Source organism: Littorina saxatilis, unplaced genomic scaffold (assembly GCF_037325665.1).
Source record: "Littorina saxatilis isolate snail1 unplaced genomic scaffold, US_GU_Lsax_2.0 scaffold_621, whole genome shotgun sequence".
NCBI classification, from domain to species: domain Eukaryota; kingdom Metazoa; phylum Mollusca; class Gastropoda; order Littorinimorpha; family Littorinidae; genus Littorina; species Littorina saxatilis.
In genome coordinates, this window is record NW_027128368.1 from 42,631 (window position 1) to 58,438 (window position 15,808).

The following is a 15,808-nucleotide window of genomic DNA, read 5'->3' on the forward strand; positions in this document are numbered from 1 at the left end:
CGCTCACAACAAATTACCCACATATCAGTCATCTCAAACAAAAAGTTTTAAAGAAGAAGACGAAGAACAACGTAGTACTACTCTCACTCCCATAAATTATAATGTACAACTTTATTTCTAGACTCGAAACCAAACACCCATCCACACCCAAGAATGACAAGGAAGGAAACAAAAAAACTTCACACAATTTGAAACGGAATTACCAAAGAAAAAAAGAAGATTCATGATTGAGAAAAGAAAGAAAGAAAGAAAGAAAGAAGGGGGAAACCTTTCACCGTCCTTTCTGCGTTGATATTGTGTCAGGACATTTAAGTACGATGATCCACACAAAAAAGTGATGTGCAGGCTTATAGATATATGATTCTGACAAAAGAGAACTTCTGTTTATTTGGCCCTAAACTCGCTTCGAAAGAATTTCAACAACAAAAAGTCTTTGTGGTGGTAGTGGTGGTGTAAGTGACTTTTGAGTACGATGCTAAAGTGCTGTTATAGACTACATAATATATGATTCTGGCAATGAGAACTTCTGTTTATTTGGCCCCAAAACTCGCTTCGAAAGAATTTCAACAACAACGAGTCTTTGTGTTAGTAGTGGAGGTGTTTGTGTTAGTGACTTTTGAGCACTTTGCTAAAATAGTACTTATAAAATATAGGATTCTGGCCACACAAAAAGGAGAACTATTTTTGTTTTATAGTTGGGGCCCCCCACAAACTCGCTTCGAAAGAATTGTAACAACAAAAAGTCTTTGTGTTAGTGTTGCTAGTGACTTTTGAGTGCGATGCTAAAAAGAAAGTAATGTGATCAAAAAGAGAACTTCTTTTTTTTTAGAGGAAAAGGATATAGCTCTCTACGCGGAGGAATATCAGCAATATTATTCGGCCAATTAAAATTTAGTGCTACTGCGGACTTTTTTTCTCGTCGTAGTAGGAATAATGAACAGTGCTCCGGTTCCAACCAATCAAAACGCCCGAGAGAAAACCGACCGACCAATCATAACCAAAAACACAAATCAACCAATCACAGGACTCATCGATCTTACATCAACATCTATATAAAGCAGATAACCACGGGAGAGGGTGGGGTTGTCTGGTGGGCAGTTGGACTGACAACATCTCCCAACGACCGCAGTGGAAAAATAAGTCCCAATATAAGAAGACAACAACAAAAACAAAATGAAAAAGAACAAAAACAAAACAAAAATTAAACCACAACAAAAACTTAGGGACTTAATCAAAAAACGAAGCGAGTTGAACCCCTTAACAGATACGAAGCTACAAATTGGGAGATATAAAACGACACAACAAAACATTTATGTAGAGAAAATATTTACAAGACAATTTTACAAAGAGCACACACAGAAACAGTTTGAGGACAATCAAAAAACGAAGCGAGTTTCACCCTAAGGTTTCACAGATACAAAGAGCAACGCTACAAATTGTGAGATATAAAACGACACAACAAAAAGTTTATGTAGAGAGAACATTTACAAGACAATTTTACAAAGAGCACACACGGAAAAAGAAAGTTAAAATCCTTTCCGATTTCGACAACAATCTGTGCAAGGCAGTTTGAGGAGACCTTCACGATTTTGACACAATTCACAGTTTAAAACAAAATGAAAGAGAATGCAGCACACGGGGGAAAAAGTTTTTGAGCTAAAAGTTGTTTGATATGACAAACAAACAAAAGTTGAAGTCCCTGTTTACGATTTTAGACAATCTGTGATTCATTCGCACACACACACAAGTGTTGCGTTTGCTACGAATGTGTTTGTTTTTTTTTTCTCTCTCTCTCCCCTAAACATGTGATTGTTGATGAGAGAAAAAAAGATCGGAAGATACGTTTCCGTTGGTGTGGAAAAGGAACTGGAAATATTATTATTATTCTGTTTCCCTTGTGATACACGCACCAGTAGTGTGGATACCTTTTGAAAGTGTTACTATCACTAAAATGAAGAACGGGCAATCTCTCATTCTCTGATGAATGCATTGCCACTAAAATTGCACAATGAATGGTGGTAACAATTCCGAGCCAAAAGTTGTAAGATGTGATGTACAAAACTAAACAATAAAAGTTTAGTCGTAGGAGCTCTCTGTCTCTCTGTCTCTCTCTCTCTCTGTCTCTCTCTCTGTCTCTCTCTCTCTGTCTCTCTCTATTTCATTCTCTTTCTCTGAGCAATGTGCACTAAACAAGAGAAGTTGACCATTACTACGATTTAGACAATCTGTGATTCACACAAGGGAGACAAAGATCGGGGGACGATTCTTTCTTTTAAAAGAACTATCCAGTTTCTGATCGACTGAAATATAGAACGAAGGGGGAATATCATTTTTTTCTCTCTGTTGTACGGCAGGCACGCAGCAGTAGCGTTGATAAAATCAGAATACACGGCAGCGCATACCTTGGCTCATTACTTTTAACAACACCAGCTGGCACCTGCGCTACCGCGGATCTAATCTCCTGAGTGGACCTGCGAACACGCTGTTATTACACCCGGTCAGCGAGCTGGATACCAAAGATCGAGCTTATACGAGCTTATACGGAATCCGAAGTAGGGATACACTCTTTGCCAAATAAGATCGTCAGGGTGTCGTAAAGCCGCGAACGGCGAAGCCCCTGCAGCAGTATCACCAGGCGCTGACAGAGAAGCCAAGAATGATTACCCTCAACGGCCTAGCAACTCACGAAGCCGCTGTTAGTTGGGGAACATTTTATTTCTATTATCAAAGCCTGCCTGCGACGGGCTGGGCCGCAGTTTAGCAGACGATGCATGATTGCTTGTTTATTTCTCCATTATGGCAACAAACTCCGTTGGAACGAGAACTCGGTTTAGAGTAATATTAAAGTTTAACATTGAATTAATTATACGCTCATATTTAAGAGGAGCGTGTTGGGAGACAAAATTAAAATTAAACAGTCGAAAATATGTTACTTCCGTGATCAACTTGAACTTTTCCAGAAGTGAACCCAGGCTAGTGTCGGCCGGCTAGAGATTACAAAAATATTTAACATTGTTGGCCCATTAAAAGTTTAAAGTAAGAACTTTACTTTCAGAAAATCAGTACAGGGCGCGGCCGATGGAAAATACGTGCGTCATAACGTTTTAGAAATGTCCCAATTACAAAGGGAAGGTCAAGCCGTAGTTGAATGCCGCAAGCCGGCGCGGATGTAAACAAACTCTCACTGCGCCAAATTCAAAACACGAGAAATGGAGAATGCTTCCCACAAAATTAAACTTACAGAGAAAGCATAATAATTTGGAGACCACTGACTAAGTTTAAACGAAATATAAACAAACAAAAGTTCTCAGTACATCTCGTCTGTCGCTTGCAGTCTTGTGATGATCTTTTATAAATGAGCGCTTCGGTGGTGTGTCAAGTTTATCATCGTCTCAAAGTAAAATAACAAGAATAATGGAATCATCAACAAATCAAAAATGTACAGTTAAATTGTCGTTGAGAAACTGGTTATTACATCTTGTGCTCAGTTTCTCTGCAACAAGCAAAGACAGTGGCCGTGCATGTTGACTCGCTCATCGTTATAAAACTCAGTCACAGTGTACACTTTTAAGATTACAACGAAAAGGCCTCAGCAAAGCGCTGTACAGTGCTTCTATGCTATTTCTGCCAGCTGGGCTGAGTGGCCCAGGTGCGGGCCAGTCATTAATCTCCCAGCAGCCGGTCAAATTCGACAGCTGCGGTTTTCCAAGCTGGCTGGACACTTAATAATAGAGGATTTGGCGGCGGCCTTATATGCTGATACTAACTCTGCCATTTTTTGAGTCTGTGGGGGAAACACACTGCATTTGTTGTTTTTCATAGATAAAATAATATTCCCAGTTGCAACGCTCTTGATCTCATCGCATATAGTCTAGTGAACACAGTTTACATAGACACCAAACACTCCTGGAGAAATGTGAGCGTGATTTGTTGTTGATGAGAGAAAAGAAAGAGAACATACGTTTCCGTTGGTGTGGAAAAGGAACTGGAAATATTATTATTATTCTGTTTTCCTTGTGGCACGCACCAGTAGTGTTGATACCTTTTGAAAGCGGTGTTACCATGACTAAAAAAAAAACTAAAAAAAACGGGCAATCTCTCATTCTCTGAGTAATACATTATCACTAAAATTGCACAATGAATAGTAACAATTCCGAGCCAAAATTTGTGAGATCCAAAACTAAACAACAAAAGTTGAGTCGTAGGAGCTATGACGAGATAGTTTCAGAACACTCTTTTTTGAGTGGTTGCGTTTAATACGAATTTTTTGTTCTCTCTCTCTCCGCCCCAAGCATCTAATTGTTGCACTCAGCACCACCAGCAGCGTTGATAAACCAGAATGTGTGTCTGTGGTTGGAAAGAAAAATAAAAAAGAGAGCAAGATCGATTCTTAGAGCGAGAGAACATGTCCCCGTTTTAAGTTGTGGCTTGTTCGGAAAGGAAAAGGGGAGAAAATAAAGAGTGGCGAGAATTTGTTGGGACGGGGCTGGTGGTATTGTTTCTGTGGTGAGAGCGATTCTCAGAGCGAGAGAACTTGTCCCCGTTTTTAAGTTGTTAGGCTTGGAAAGGAAAATGAGAGAAAATAAAGAGTGGCGAGAATTTGTTGGGACGGGGCTGGTGATATTGTTTCTGTGGTGAGAGCGATTCTCAGAGCGAGAGAACTGTGGCTTGTTCGGAAAGGAAAATGGGAGAAAATAAAGAGTGGCGAGAATTTGTTGGGACGGGGCTGGTGATATTATTTCTGTGGTGAGAGCGATTCTCAGAGCGAGAGAACTTGTCCCCGTTTTAAGTTGTGGCTTGTTCGGAAAGGAAAAGGGGAGAAAATAAAGAGTGGCGAGAATTTGTTGGGACGGGGCTGGTGGTATTGTTTCTGTGGTGAGAGCGATTCTTAGAGCGAGAGAACATGTCCCCGTTTTAAGTTGTGGCTTGTTCGGAAAGGAAAAGGGGAGAAAATAAAGAGTGGCGAGAATTTGTTGGGACGGGGCTGGTGGTATTGTTTCTGTGGTGAGAGCGATTCTCAGAGCGAGAGAACTGTGGCTTGTTCGGAAAGGAAAATGGGAGAAAATAAAGAGTGGCGAGAATTTGTTGGGACGGGGCTGGTGGTATTATTTCTGTGGTGAGAGCGATTTTGAGAGCGAGAGAACATGTCCCCGTTTTTAAGTTGTTAGGCTTGGAAAGGAAAGGAAAATGAGAGAAAATAAAGAGTGGCGAGAATTTGTTGGGACGGGGCTGGTGATATTGTTTCTGTGGTGAGAGCGATTCTCAGAGCGAGAGAACATGTCCCCGTTTTAAGCTGTGGCTTGTTCGGAAAGGAAAAGGGGAGAAAATAAAGAGTGGCGAGAATTTGTTGGGACGGGGCTGGTGGTATTGTTTCTGTGGTGAGAGCGATTCTCAGAGCGAGAGAACTGTGGCTTGTTCGGAAAGGAAAATGGGAGAAAATAAAGAGTGGAGAGAATTTGTTGGGACATGGCTGGTGGTATTGTTTCTGTGGTGAGAGCGATTCTCAGAGCGAGAGAACATGTCCCCGTTTTAAGTTGTGGCTTGGAAAGGAAAGGAAAATGAGAGAAAATAGAGAGTGGCGAGAATTTGTTGGGACGGGGCTGGTGGTATCAACTGGCGCGGCAACGACGAGCTGAATAGCGTTGATTTTAATCTCTCTCTCTCTCTCTCTCTCTATTCATTATTTCTATGTACACGGTCGCGCATAGCTTGGTTATTTACTTTCAACAACACCAGCTGTGCTTACCACCTATTTAATCTCCTGAGGCGATCTGCGAACGGGGAGCTCGATTTTATTTCGCGATACCCCAGCCGTCAGCGGACAACAAGCGGCTTCTAATTAATAAAGTCGCTGCGTAGTACGGCACGCTCTCTCTCTGACCTCTCATTCTCTTTCTGAGTAAAAAAATAAAATAAAATGTGTGTGAAGTAGTGTGTGGTTTTGGTGAGTTCCCGTTTTAAAAAGTGAACAAACGCAACAAATATGAAACGACGAATTTTTTAAAATGGGGTTTTAATTCAAAGACAGAAACTCGAATAATTTGCACAAGCAACCTACTACAGAGAAAAAGAGGCTTGACGACGTATCCCTTCCCGGTCCTGGGATATCCTACTGCTTGGTTTAAACAGTTTTTATTCAGTTGCATAGATACAAAGCCGTAATTGAAAGTTGTAATTCGGGGAGAACAACGAGATAAACTTATAAATGTGCTCTTAGAAACAAACGAGTAATGTGGCGGACAATATTATAAATGCATGATATTTAAACAAATAAAAACAAGAACAACAACGTTAACTATAGCAACAGTGGTACGGAAATCTCACACACACAACGCACACACACACACACACACACACACACACACACACACACACACACACACACACACACACACACACACATACACATAGAGACACACACATAGAGACACAGAGGACAATCAGAGAGAGAGAGAGAGAGAGAGAGAGAGAGAGAGAGAGAGAGAGAGAGAGAGAGAGAGAGAGAGAGAGAGAGAGAGAGATTGCATCCACAATAGATCAATTCGTTGCTCTAATAGCAAAAGGACTAAACATACGGTATTAACAAAAACGTTTGCTGTCTAATATAAATTTCTGAATCTGATGAAACAGTGCTGCGTTTTCATCCAAGGACTTGTCACTATTACCGTACACAGCACACAAAACAGTAATATTATTATTATCTGGTAGAGTATCAATAGTGGTTGCTCTAACATTCGTGTACAATGGACAGTCAAATAAAAAGTGTTCACAATTGCTTGTGTTTGTTGTTATTGTTTGTTAATATTTGTATTGTTTGTTGTTATAAACACAGTTAGAAATAACACCCCCAGTCCGATGAGGACTTACATTTTGAAAAACTTGGTTTCTTCTAGACATAAAAAGTCACACTGTGAACCCCGTCATGTGTTAGCTCGAAAGAGCCTTTTCTCACTTAGCACTTCATTGAAGTCTACATGGAGAAAGACGTGTTGGGTTAATATGGTGGGTATACTGCAATCTAAACACACAAAAAACAAATGAATTCCCCCCCCCCTTCAACACGCAGGGGGGTCTTTATCGGACGTGGGGTTATCATCTAAGAGATGATAGTCACGATAAGCACTCACATTTTGAAAAACGTTGTTTTGGTAGAAGATTTTCTTCTGGACATAAAAAGTCACGCTGTAAACCCCCGTCATGTCTTAGGTAGAAAGTGTGTCTTCATCGGCTTGAAATTTCATTGTAATCTACACCGACTAATACTTGTGTGTCTTTCTCTCACTTGCACAGAGTAACACATGATATATCCATCTCGACTCTTGCAATGCCCTAAACCAGCCGTACTTAGTCCATCACTTTCTTTCGTCATTTACACTTCTTTCAATCAGTAAAAAAAATCTTCACGAAGGATGTTGAACTTTTGTTTGATTCAATCCCTTTTGTTGTCAATCCCATAGAAAACAGTAAACTGATTTGATTTAATCATGAACACAAGAAGCGATCAAAGTGTGACCTGCTCTCAAAGGATTAGGTGTGACCTAACCTACGCTCACATTCCCCACGCCTAGCTCTTGGCCCTTGTTGGACTCGAGCAAGGCGCCGGCCGCGATTCGGACGCACACAGTGTATTCATGGGGCGTGCTAACGGCGTAGTAATTTTATTCCCAAAACTACGAAGAAAATAATTGCAACAAGAAATATTACCAAGTTTATAATTTAACGGAATAACGAAGCCCTTCGGTAAGGACAAACTTTATATTTGTAGCAAGTTAGGGAATGGCAGTCTTAGCGCCATTATTGTAGGAACTAGTTTGTGTGGATGATCTCAAGTTATGCAGGGGTACCGCCAAGGCTGGCGTGCGGTTCTTTCATGATTTGCGCTCGAACTCGGGAAGGAGCAGGTTGTGTTCTGTGATGTCTGACAACGCAGGCTGAGAGTCTATAGCCGGTAGGTGTTTAACGCTTTTTGAATATAATTATGTATCTTTTTTGTTCTAATGATGTTTTATACTGATGATTGTTGGTATAAGTAACAATATTTGTACTGTAGGTACCATGAGAAGTTGTGTAAATTGGAATGCTAGAGACCGGTCGAAGATGATTGTCGATAAAGTGTTTCGTGTCTTTGTTGACTAGCTGATATCGCCGAGCCTTTTTGTTTGGGTCAATATTATTTTTTTTGTAAATTATCCCTGCAGTATGGTATAAGACATTTTCGTGGCAAACATGTTTGCTATTTAGGGCTGTGCTGAAAGTCAGGAAATAGTGTTATGTACCAAACTGAGGCCACTGTGGCTGCGATAACCGACCACGTAGGTTTTGCACTCGGAGACAAAGAAAGCTAGGCGTGCCAGCAGTCCACGCAATGTGTTAGCAATTAGTCGGGTTGATGTTATAGCGTATGTTGTTAGTTTTAAGCCAAACGCGTAATTGAAAGTAAAGAATATATTTTGGGTCACCAGTTGAAATGTAGATGAGGCAGTCTGCCACGATTCTTCTTGCCAAATAATGCAAAAGCATGGTGCTGAATACCAACAAACTCAGAATTCTATGCTGGGACCATAAGTATTAGGATTAGTTTAGCCACATTAATTTATAAGGGAGTATATCATGTAGTGTCATGTAGTATTATTATGACATTTCCTCATAATATCTCTTTATCTTTCGCGAGTTTACAACATTTTGTTTTATATTTTACACACAGAAAGGACCTTTCAACTTAAAAAAATAACAACAAGGAAAGCAACCCCGACCCCACAAAGCCAGCCAGCCAGCTAGCCAGATCGTCTCAAATTTTTAACAAAAAAGGTAAATGTGTGTGGTTGACCCCTCCTTTATTTTGTATGTGTGTGTGTGTGTGTAAGAGAGAGAGAGAGAGAGAGAGAGAGAGAGAGAGAGAGAGAGAGAGAGAGAGAGAGAGAGAGAGAGAGAGAGAGAGAGAGAGAGAGAGAGAGAAAAAAACAATTTGTCTTTCACTAGTTAGGGGGAAAACAACATCATCAGGTCTAGGGTTTTAAAGAAGGCGCGGTCCACAAAACGAAGGCTCTGTTTGTTCTGTGTGGGACCAAAAACCAAGGCCACAACAGGAGCTGAGAACGGAAAAGGCCACTTCAGAATTTAAAATAAGTAGTTAGTTTAATAATTAAGTCATCAGGTCTAGGGTTATAAAGAAGGCGCGGTCCACAAAACGAAGGCTCTGTTTGTTCTGTGTGGGACCAAAAACCAAGGCCACAACAGGAGCTGAGAACGGAAAAGGCCACTTCAGAATTTAAAATAAGTAGTTAGTTTAATAATTAAGTCATCAGGTCTAGGGTTTTAAAACGTTTAGAAGGTGGACGCGGCCCATGAGGCCATTTTTCCCGCCCCAAGGCCAACGGAGCTGAGTATGAAAAAAAAGGCCATTTAGGTTTAAAATTTAAAATAAGTAGTTTAATAATTAAGTCATCAGGTCTAGGGTTTTAAAGAAGGCGCGGTCCACAAAACGAAGGCTCTGTTTGTTCTGTGTGGGACCAAAAACCAAGGCCACAACAGGAGCTGAGAACGGAAAAGGCCACTTCAGAATTTAAAATAAGTAGTTAGTTTAATAATTAAGTCATCAGGTCTAGGGTTATAAAGAAGGCGCGGTCCACAAAACGAAGGCTCTGTTTGTTCTGTGTGGGACCAAAAACCAAGGCCACAACAGGAGCTGAGAACGGAAAAGGCCACTTCAGAATTTAAAATAAGTAGTTAGTTTAATAATTAAGTCATCAGGTCTAGGGTTATAAAGAAGGCGCGGTCCACAAAACGAAGGCTCTGTTTGTTCTGTGTGGGACCAAAAACCAAGGCCACAACAGGAGCTGAGAACGGAAAAGGCCACTTCAGAATTTAAAATAAGTAGTTAGTTTAATAATTAAGTCATCAGGTCTAGGGTTATAAAGAAGGCGCAGTCCACAAAACGAAGGCTCTGTTTGTTCTGTGTGGGACCAAAAACCAAGGCCACAACAGGAGCTGAGAACGGAAAAGGCCACTTCAGAATTTAAAATAAGTAGTTTAATAATTAAGTCATCAGGTCTAGGGTTTTAAAGAAGGCGCGGTCCACAAAACGAAGGCTCTGTTTGTTCTGTGTGGGACCAAAAACCAAGGCCACAACAGGAGCTGAGAACGGAAAAGGCCACTTCAGAATTTAAAATAAGTAGTTAGTTTAATAATTAAGTCATCAGGTCTAGGGTTTTAAAGAAGGCGCGGTCCACAAAACGAAGGCTCTGTTTGTTCTGTGTGGGACCAAAAACCAAGGCCACAACAGGAGCTGAGAACGGAAAAGGCCACTTCAGAATTTAAAATAAGTAGTTTAATAATTAAGTCATCAGGTCTAGGGTTTTAAAGAAGGCGCGGTCCACAAAACGAAGGCTCTGTTTGTTCTGTGTGGGACCAAAAACCAAGGCCACAACAGGAGCTGAGAACGGAAAAGGCCACTTCAGAATTTAAAATAAGTAGTTAGTTTAATAATTAAGTCATCAGGTCTAGGGTTTTAAAGAAGGCGCGGTCCACAAAACGAAGGCTCTGTTTGTTCTGTGTGGGACCAAAAACCAAGGCCACAACAGGAGCTGAGAACGGAAAAGGCCACTTCAGAATTTAAAATAAGTAGTTAGTTTAATAATTAAGTCATCAGGTCTAGGGTTTTAAAGAAGGCGCGGTCCACAAAACGAAGGCTCTGTTTGTTCTGTGTGGGACCAAAAACCAAGGCCACAACAGGAGCTGAGAACGGAAAAGGCCACTTCAGAATTTAAAATAAGTAGTTTAATAATTAAGTCATCAGGTCTAGGGTTTTAAAGAAGGCGCGGTCCACAAAACGAAGGCTCTGTTTGTTCTGTGTGGGACCAAAAACCAAGGCCACAACAGGAGCTGAGAACGGAAAAGGCCACTTCAGAATTTAAAATAAGTAGTTAGTTTAATAATTAAGTCATCAGGTCTAGGGTTTTAAAGAAGGCGCGGTCCACAAAACGAAGGCTCTGTTTGTTCTGTGTGGGACCAAAAACCAAGGCCACAACAGGAGCTGAGAACGGAAAAGGCCACTTCAGAATTTAAAATAAGTAGTTAGTTTAATAATTAAGTCATCAGGTCTAGGGTTTTAAAGAAGGCGCGGTCCACAAAACGAAGGCTCTGTTTGTTCTGTGTGGGACCAAAAACCAAGGCCACAACAGGAGCTGAGAACGGAAAAGGCCACTTCAGAATTTAAAATAAGTAGTTTAATAATTAAGTCATCAGGTCTAGGGTTTTAAAGAAGGCGCGGTCCACAAAACGAAGGCTCTGTTTGTTCTGTGTGGGACCAAAAACCAAGGCCACAACAGGAGCTGAGAACGGAAAAGGCCACTTCAGAATTTAAAATAAGTAGTTAGTTTAATAATTAAGTCATCAGGTCTAGGGTTTTAAAGAAGGCGCGGTCCACAAAACGAAGGCTCTGTTTGTTCTGTGTGGGACCAAAAACCAAGGCCACAACAGGAGCTGAGAACGGAAAAGGCCACTTCAGAATTTAAAATAAGTAGTTAGTTTAATAATTAAGTCATCAGGTCTAGGGTTTTAAAGAAGGCGCGGTCCACAAAACGAAGGCTCTGTTTGTTCTGTGTGGGACCAAAAACCAAGGCCACAACAGGAGCTGAGAACGGAAAAGGCCACTTCAGAATTTAAAATAAGTAGTTAGTTTAATAATTAAGTCATCAGGTCTAGGGTTTTAAAACGTTTAGAAGGTGGACGCGGCCAACACCAGGAGGCCATTTTTCCCGCCCCAAAGGCCAACGGAGCTGATTATGTTCTGAGAAAGAACGGGTAAAAAGGCCATTTAGGTTTAGACTGTAAATTAGGTAAGTTTAATTAAGTTTTAGTCATCAGGTCTAGGTTTTAAAACGTTAGAAGGTGGACGCGGCCCACTAAGGCCATTTTTCCCGCCCCAAGGCCAACGGAGCTGAGTATGAAAAAGAAGGCCATTTAGGTTTAGAATTTAAAATAGGTAGTTTAATTAAGTTTTAGTCGTCAGGTCTAGGTTTTAAAACGTTAGAAGGTGGACGCGGCCCACTAAGGTCATTTTTCCCGCCCCAAGGCCAACGGAGCTGAGTATGAAAAAAGGCCATTTAGGTTTAGAATTTAAAATAGGTAGTTTAATTAAGCCATCAGGTCTAGGTTTTAATTTAGCGGGATTATAAGACGACGGCGGAGATGTATTTGTGCGGGCAACAGAGGGGGTTTGCTTTCGCATATAGCTAGCTTTAGAATTTAAAATAGGTGCTCCCATGGGGTCGCCTTCACGCGGCGGGAGTGTTTCCACAGAGCACCCCTTTACTTCACTTCTTTTGTCTTATTTCAGCCTTACCAGTCCTTTCACCTATAGCGTAAAGAGACGGAATGAGAGAGAGAGACGGAATGGGAGAGAGAGACGGAATGAGAGAGAGAGAGAGAGAGAGAGAGAGAGTCCAGGCCGAGAGTGAGTCTGGAACACATAACAAAGAAAAAGAGAGTACCAAAAAAAGAGAAACTTTTCGAACCTCTACGACAGTAACGAGTTGTATAGTGAGATTGTATCATGTAACAGCCAAGTGGTCAGTAGGTAAAGCTATTTAGGTTCCAAGGGTTCAAGTCAGTGATAATGTAAGCAGAAACGAGACATTAATACCAAAGTGTGTCTAACGGTCAATTGATTGTCTTAGAAGACCCGTCAAAGTTTGTTTAAGATAAGGAGTTAAGAGGAACGAACTGGTTTATTATGAGCGTAAGTTAGCACATGTTTGACTATTAGCAAGTTCGCAGTTGTCTATGGTAAAATTAGAACAAAATGGAAATAATCACCGGATGTTGAATAGCCAAGTAGAAAAGACGGGTTAGAAAACCGAAAGTCACAGGACGGAAGAATAGGCCTATAATAAGGAAAGACGGAGAAAGATATATAAAGGATGATTAAATTGATCGCTCTGTCTGCCCTGATTACCTGAAGAAGTATAAGACGTCAGTCCAACCTGTGCCTAAATTAGCTACGGTGTATGACGACAATGTGAATATATTTTGTTGTGATTATTCTCAAAGTAACTTCTTAAATTGTTTTCCGAATTGTGTGTGGTATATGAAGCTCCTTTCTCCTCTAAAGGTTTTGTGGAATGTTATTTTCTCTCTAGTCTAAACCTGTGTGATGTCGGTACTGTCAGTTATGTGTGTGTACTTTCGGTTCGCGTGTGTTCGTTGTATACGCCCACCGTGGTGGATCGCCAAGACTGGCACACTCAGTCCTATAGCAACCCACGCGACAACTAAACATACCACACCACAACGACATCACCACTCCTACCAACTCGTGCACCATACATTCACACACTAACTCAACCGCACAGCGGAACAGCCATGACAATCAACAATACGCACCACAATACGCGAAACGTATCAGCACCCCCCCCCCAAAAAAAAAATAAAAATAAAAAACCACCCCGTGCGATACATACATTAACACACACAGACACACGCAACGGTGGCGCGGCAATATGTGTCTATTTTGTGCACTATGTTTTATGTTCGTTTAAAACAATAAAAAAACCTTTGTCATATCAACTACTATTTGAGTTATATCATTGTACGGATGTGATGTGTGAGGCGGGTGTGTGGCAGTGAGAGTTTGCTTTTATCTTGTGTTTTCTTATCGTCTTGTAAAGTGTTGTGTGACTATATCATTTGTAAATCCAAGCATCCCCAAAACATTCAACCACAATAATAATGCTTGTAATACATCAACACATTAAAACAATAAAATAAAAAGAAAGTTACTCTCATCCAGAGAGAGAGAGAGACACACTTACACACACACTTACACACACACTTACACACACACTTACACACACACTTACACACACAGCTTTTTTTAAATATTTATTTCAAAGATGTACTTTTTTACCCGAAATTCATGCCCATATTTTTTTAGGACACACACACAATTCTAAAAAACAACAACAACAACAACAACAACAACAACAACAACAACAACAACATTCGTTTCTCTTTCTTCTCTCTGGTTGGGGGAGCACTCTCACCGGCGGCCTGCTTTCTTCTTTTCATAGAAATGACGATAACAAACTTTCACACAATCAAAAGTGTTCACATGAAAAAAAAAATGTCCACATCACAAAACATCCGTGATATTGAGGTAATACAGCGGGAGTCACTTAGTGACCAGGGTTGTTGTTTTTGCGGAAGTTTGTGTGTCTACCGTCCAATAGCTGTTTTTTCTGGCTTTGTTGGTTTTTTCCCTCTCTTGATTTGTTTTTTAAGGACCCGTCAGATTTGACTGTAACAAAGATGAGACATTAATTTTATTTAAAGACTCTGTTATAGCCCAAGTAGAAAACTCTTTGCTCTATGCTCCTGTTATATTTTCAGTATCCCTACACTGCCTGAGATCGAATTTGGCCATGTGGAAACCCCCACACGGCTTCCTCCATGTAGACTACAATGATGTTTTAAGCGGGGAAAGGTCCTTTCGAACTAAGACATGACGGGGTTTATAGCGTGACTTTTTATGTCTAGAAGAAAATCTTCTACCAAAAATACGTTTTTAAAATTTGAGTCCTTAGCGGACTATGAACAGCAACACAAACAGATTCTCCATTCTTTCTCTACCCCGAGTGATCCAAGGGAAGTAACCTCCTCCTCCTCCTCCTCGGGCTGTTACATTGTCTTAGATGTATAAGTAGTGGTCAAGCTGTTACATTGTCTTAGATGTATAAGTAGTGGTCAAGCTGTTACATTGTCTTAGATGTATAAGTAGTGGTGAAGCTGTTACATTGTCTTAGATGTATAAGTAGTGGTCAAGCTGTTACATTGTCTTAGATGTATAAGTAGTGGTCAAGCTCTTACATTGTCTTAGATGTATAAGTAGTGGTCAAGCTGTTACATTGTCTTAGATGTATAAGTAGTGGTCAAGCTGTTACATTGTCTTAGATGTATAAGTAGTGGTCAAGGGGGGGCAACCACAGACACGTTCTCATAACGGTGATTATGAACAGCAACACAAACAGATTCTCCATTCTTTCTCTACCCCGAGTGATCCAAGGGAAGTAACCTCCTCCTCGGGCTGTTACATTGTCTTAGATGTATAAGTACTGGTCAAGGGGGGGCAACCACAGACACGTTCTCTAATAACGGTGATGCTGTATCAACGGTCCTCTCTCTGCATGTGTGTGTGTGTGTGTGTGAGTGTGTGAGTGTGTGTGTGTTATAAAAAAACCCGTTAATTATCAATTCCCCGTACAGTCAGCTAGCTAACTTAGAACGACTCAAAATGCGATTAATGGGAAGTAATTCATCATAAATGGTTATGTAGAAATGTTTAGTTATTACTTCCCTTAACGTTACTATGTATACGTGTCCGGGCCGTGTGTACAGTGAGTGTGTGTGTGTATGTGTGTGTGTTTGTTCGTGTGTGTGTATGTGTGTGTGTTTGTTCGTGTGTGTGTGTGTTGTGTGTGTGTGTGTGTGTGTGTATCAAATATTGATCTTAGAAATGGTACATCGAAGATCATACATAACAAACACGTCATGTGCTACGCATGTGCTCACGCACGCAAACACACACATACACACACACACACGCATACAAACACACTTACACACAAATACATACAAGTCTTGTTATTGGTTTTTTTCTTTTATTTATTGACACGCCATTAAAATGCACAACAAATACACATCTATAGATAGCTCAGGTGGTAGAGCACTGGACTTGTGATCGAAAGGTTCGACACTCAACCTTTCAACCACTTCATAATATCGCTTCATAGGGTTTGTTGAAGTCATACTG

General features: G+C 40.7%; 1 long non-coding RNA gene across 1 annotated transcript in view; it reads left to right on the forward strand.

Annotated features, from left to right (window-relative positions):
- The window catches only part of LOC138956729 (uncharacterized), a 49,781-nt gene extending 36,215 nt beyond the window's left edge, over window positions 1-13,566 (forward strand). The window contains exon 2 of the long non-coding RNA XR_011452772.1: window positions 11,724-13,566. This is a non-coding gene — a long non-coding RNA (uncharacterized lncRNA). The remainder of the gene's footprint in view (window positions 1-11,723) is intronic.
- Window positions 13,567-15,808: the final 2,242 nt, after the last annotated feature.